Below are 6,000 nucleotides of genomic sequence, written 5' to 3'. Positions count from 1 at the left end.
CACCACAGAATATAAAGAACCATTTGATGATAGTTGTATGCTATACATAAGAAATTATCATCTAAAGTTATTCACTTGTTAGGCTAACCAGAGTGTGTTTCCCTTATTAGATAATTATTTCTTTTAATATACACAATTTAAAGTTGTATTTTTAATATTTTTATATCTTTTATAATCAGTAAACTATAGTAATAAAAATGACAACCATTAAAAATGTCTTCATTTGGGACGCCTGGGTGGCTCAGTTGGTTGAACAGCTGCCTTCGGCTCAGGTCATGATCCCAGCGTCCTGGGATCGAGTCCCACATCAGGCTCCTTGCTCCGCAGGGAGCCTGCTTCTCCCTCTGACTCTGCCTTCCACTCTGCCTGCCTATGCTCGCTCTCGCTCGCTCTCTCTCTGACAAATAAATAAATAAAAAATCTTAAAAAAAAAAATGTCTTCATTTACTGTTTATCTAACATTTTCACGGTGCCTGGGTGGCTCAGTCAGTTAAGCTCCTGACTCTCGGTTTTGGCTCAGATAGCAATCTTGTGGTCATGGGACTGAGTCCTGTATTGGGCTCTGCGCTAAGCTCAGAGTCTGCTTTATATTCTCTCTCTCTCTCTCCTTCTTGTGCTCTCTCTTTTTTCCAAATAAATAAATTAAATATTTTTAAAAAACAAAATTAGCAATATTTTCATTAGTCATATTACTTATGTTAGACACTGAAGTGAGATAATTTCTAAAAAGACACAGAAGACATTGTATTCTATTAAGAGCTTTTTAAAATATTTTTAATAATTTGTAACAGTTTGCAGTATGTTTTATAATTTCATGACTTGAAATTATAAAACAAAACAATTGATAGTTTGAGAAAAATTGATTTCCATGCAAGTGAAAAATTGTTTACTAATTATTTTAAAATTATATCAATTCACTGTACTCAAAAATAATGAGATTATGGGAATTTGAAATTTATATAAAACTCCCATGAGTAGCACATATTACTGCAATTTCAATTATTTTATGCATTATAATTGTGTAATTTATCATTCTATACAGGAAATTTTTGAGTCTGAAAGTGAGTGCTATTAATATTTACTCTTGGGTCACAGATCCTTTAGTGGCCCTAAAGAAGGTAAGATTTTTATAAGTCACAGGAAGAGATTTAAGATAGAGGACTGTGAAAGGCTAAATATCTGAAATTAAAGAGAACATTGGCATAGTCCAAGAATAGAGAACATTATCAAGGCTAAAAATAGTGATAGTAATAAAATTAGTCTTGGAGAATATAAAGAACCTAATGTAAGAAGCTAGTATATGAATCTGGAAGACTTAGATAGTTCTTCTGTCTCATTATCCATTTAGGAACTGTCATCGTTGTTAATATTCTTCATTTCGTTCTGTGTGTATCAGTCCACTAAGTAAAATTTCATAACCCTTTTGCATTGGACAGCTATATGTTTTTGATGCATATGATTTATATCAATTTAATATCTGTGTTGTCTATTAATGTTATATAATAGTCAGGAATCAGTGAGAAGCTAATTGGACCAAAATGTATCCTTGGTAGCAAGATTTTGAGACACCTTGATGAAAAAGTTTTAGAGTGTCTATACCTAAGTGTTAAGCAAAGATACTATTTACATATATGTTCTTCCCAGTACCTCTTCTCACAGCTTGCAATGGCTAAGGCTAGTTAGTTGTTAAGTCAGTATGAGAAAGGAAAACCCTGAAAGGTGTTTCATGAAAGGAGACAGTGACAACTCGAATTCATTTAAAAAAAAAACAATAATAAGTTCTCTTTAGAATTGAGTCCCTGAGATTAGTAAAGTTTCCTAGGAATCCAGTAGTCAGAGTAAAGGAGTAACAGGGGCTGCAGAGGAAAAGAAGCATGACTTAAAATAAAAATAATACTTTGGCATATATTTGAAAATTTAAATTTAAGATAAATCATAAAGAATCTTGTTCCACATTCAAAGAATTTTTTATGATTTTCTTTTTTTTTTTTTTTTATAAACCTATATTTTTATCCCCAGGGGTACAGGTCTGTGAATCACCAGGTTTACACACTTCACAGCACTCACCAAAGCACATACCCTCCCCAATGTCCATAATCCCACCCTCTTCTCCCAAAACCCCTCCCCCCAGCAACCCTCAGTTTGTTTTGTGAGATTAAGAGTCACTTATGGTTTGTCTCCCTCCCAATCCCATCTTGTTTCATTTATTCTTCTCCTACCCACTTAAGCCTCCATGTTGCATCACCACTTCCTCACATCAGGGAGATCATATGATAGTTGTCTTTCTCTGCTTGACTTACTTCGCTAAGCATGATTCGCTCTAGTTCCATCCTACCTAAAGATACAAATGTAGTGATCCAAAGAATTTTTTAAAATATCAGGAGACACCTGTCCATCTCTTGGAGCTTCAGTAGAATATTGACAGGATGAAAATCATACTTAAAAAATATTACTTTGGTAGCAGTATAATGGGCATATTGAATGGGGAAGCAGGGAGTTGAAGCCAGAATGAAGAATTAGAGGCTCATTCATAGATCGAATCATTTTAAACTGTTGTCTCTGAGTATGCAAAATGTTCAAATACTGGCACTTTCATATGATTAAACCTAATTGTATTTCTAGATGTAATGCAATACGGTAATAAAGTGATGTTTTGGAGACAGTAGAATAATAGAGATAGATGTAAAAAAAAATTGTCAATTTCAGGAATCTTGTTTCAGTAAACTAACAACATGACTCTAACTTCTTTTTGGAGCTTTCTAGGACATCTTTGAAGATAGTTTTGTTTACTGAGTACTAAGATAAGCCCAATATGCTCCTAGTATCTTTTGTAGAGGAGTTCATGGAATTATTATAATAACCTTAAGAGATAGGTATAATTGTCATACTCATTCAATAAGTTAGGAAACAGATGCACTGAGAATATTTCCAACTTGTCCAAGGTAACACAGTTAGTAAGAATAAAATGCAGGACCAGCATTTGAATCCCAGGTGAATCTATAGTTCATACTTTGAATAGCTAAAATATACTGTTTGTATTAAATTTCCAAAACATCTTTTCCACATACAGCACTAATTGCATGTCTATTTACAAGTAAAAACAATAATTAAAAATAGGACTTATATTCAATAAAATTGAAAAGTAGATGAAATCTGATTTTTTTTTAAAAGACAATTCACTGTACACATTTTATTTACAGTTTTGTACACTGTCTTAATATGAATGGGACCGCTTTTCTACTTGAGCCATTTTTTAACCAAAGCAAAATAACCTAAGTAATACAAAGTGTTAAAATACAGCATAAAGATACAAAAACAGACATACTAATTCTAATTAGGAATGTAATTATGATGTTACATTTTTTATAATCCACAATTATGTTTAGGAAATCACACAAACATAGATCACTGATTTGAATGAAATGCATAAATTTGTAGCAAAGCTTTGTAGTTACAAAAAAACAAAAAAATTACCAAAGAATGCACAAAATTAATGTTTATTCCACCTTTGTGTCATATTCCTGGATCCTTCACCAATGTTACATGAGGAAAAAAACAAAAGCAAAACAAATGAAAAACTGAAATCAGAATCACTAATGTTATCAAGTAGGGAAACAAATAAATTAAAATCTAGCAGCCATCAGCAAGAGTACAGCAAAGACAATGCTGTAAAAAGAAACAAAGAAAATTGCTAGAAAACTGTATGCATCATACTCTTTCAAACCAGCAAAATATGCTCCTGCATACAATGGAACATAAACAAAATTTTTTTCCTGTAAGGTATAGAAATGCAAGTTCTTTTTTGAATATTGTGGATAGGTAAAATGTGTTTGTAATGGTAATTCTACTAAGCTATTACAGAGTGGGCCAGGAACACACTTATGGATTCTGGGGATGATATGTACTGTAATTCTTTGATTGGGATAGTGGACACTCTAGCCAAAATTAAAAAAAAAAAAATATATGAACACAGAAGTACAAGACAAAGGCGAATGAGACTTCTCTTATATCTTAGCAACATTTAGATGGAAATCAAATTTAAATGCAGTCCACTCTGCTTTTGAAGAGGCTTTGGTTCAGCTCCCAAATCTCGATTGCTTGACGCAGTCTCCTATGAGAATACTCAGAAGGTGTCTTCTTAAACAACAAACCTATTTTTAGTGGTGGAGCCGCTCTTAGTAGCTGTGTCTGCATGGGACTGATAACCAATCACTATCTTTGGAGGAAGTCCTAACCTTTCCTTGTATACCCTCCCTATATGTGTAACAGCCTCTCTGTTTTCACATTCAGTAGTCCATATTGCTATCTTATCACCTTTAGCTCTAACATTAACAACAGCTCCACATACATCATCACTGTAGTCATCAAAAGATTCTCCAATAAGGCACAGCAGTGTCTCTAGCCAAAAGTGATCCAGGTCACTTCGTCTCTGCTGCTTGTTCAATGTAATTAGCCATCGTCCTCCTCGTTTGTTTTTCTCATCTTCCCACATAGGCTCAATACCATCCTTAAAAAGTGAGTAGTCACAGCCAGGCATTAAATTACTAGACAACTGGATGTGGTTGTACAGAGCCCAAAAGTCTTCAACAGTATCAAACTTAGAGATCAGCCGAAGGTTTGCTTGCCAAGTTTTGCTTTTATCATTTTTAAAAAACCAGAGTGCCCATCTGTTCTGTAAAGGATGTTTAATATAGTGTTCTGGGTTAGCAACCTCCTGATTAGATTCTGTTTTCTCTTCTTCTGTAGGCGGGGGATTAGGAGTAGGGGTGGTTTCCGGTTCCACAGTCGCCATCTTAGATCGATCTGCTGAAATCTGATTTTTATTCCTAGAAATTATTCTCAGCAAATATTATTCAAGATCACTAAATCTTATTAAAGTCTGTACCACATTCTTTCTCATTTCAGACTCTATCACTGTGATAAACACATAAATTAATTAAAGCTATATTTTTAATGTTCATAATGGCTTCCTTTGTTTCTTTATGGTGAATATTTGCTTTATAACTTGGCTTTGCTGGCCTAAATCTAAAGAAGTAATCAATTTAGAAACTTGAGAAAACATATCCACATGTCACATTGGAACAAAATTCACAAATCTTACAATAAAGATGACTGATATGTCCTTGTAAATTCTGCCCCCTAATATTGAACTTTCTCGATTGTAAAACAAGTCTTTGTAAGTATATAATAATAAAATTTGAGGGATAACAAAAGGAAAGAAAAAAATAGGGAAAAACATAAACAAAGTTTTCAGTTATTATAGAATTTAGCCATTCTAATGTCTTATGAAACAAATTAATAAAAATCAGGTATAATATATATGTGAAACAAATTTATAGCTAGAAAATTCATAAACATTTTTTAACTTGAAAACAAATTTCAAAAGTTAATCTTTAATCAGATATAGAAACAACAGGGTCTGTAAGAACATCAAGAAAAAAATTTCTCCTAGTAAAAACAGTATTACCACTTCTTTTTGAATGATTAAATTCATGTTTCAAAAGCTCCAGTTTATATGGATAATGTAAACATTTGAGACACACACACACACGAAATGACCTGCTAAACATCCTAACATCATGTTACTCTGTTCATTTTCTCTGTGTCCTGTGTTCATCTGCCTCTTATTTTCTCTTTAGTTATAGAATTTTCTTCTGTTCATTTAATTGTGCATCCATATACTGCTTCTTATGAATTTGTGCATTTTCTTAATTTAGCTTTTAGTTTTTTCCAATGTACCATGCCTCTGTAGCTTCCTTCAAATTATAGAAATTTGTCTCATAGTGGTTATATCTTTCATGTCCTTAGCTGAAGAAATAATATTTTGCAAGTCTCAGTGTTAGGGGGGAAAGAAAAGGAAATGAGATAATTTTTATTTACTTAGCTCCAAGCAATGATTAAATTAGATAAACTGAGAAGAAAGTCCCTATAACTTTAATAATTAATATCTTTCTTTAAACTGTGGAATGTATAATGTAATCATATATCCATAATAGAAAA

The 6,000-nt window shown here is 32.8% G+C and overlaps 1 pseudogene across 1 annotated transcript; it reads right to left on the bottom strand.

The window, feature by feature from the left end:
* Positions 1–3,481: 3,481 nt before the first annotated feature.
* LOC309849257 (eukaryotic translation initiation factor 4E pseudogene) lies at positions 3,482–4,804 on the bottom strand (annotated as a pseudogene). The gene has a single exon. The product of its transcript is annotated as a eukaryotic translation initiation factor 4E pseudogene (transcript).
* Between the last annotated feature and the right edge of the window lie 1,196 nt (positions 4,805–6,000).

Source organism: Mustela nivalis, assembly GCF_964662115.1.
Source record: "Mustela nivalis genome assembly, chromosome: 15".
Lineage (NCBI taxonomy): Eukaryota > Metazoa > Chordata > Mammalia > Carnivora > Mustelidae > Mustela > Mustela nivalis.
Note: the sequence above shows the minus strand (reverse complement) of the source record. Positions and strands in the feature narration are given on the sequence as shown.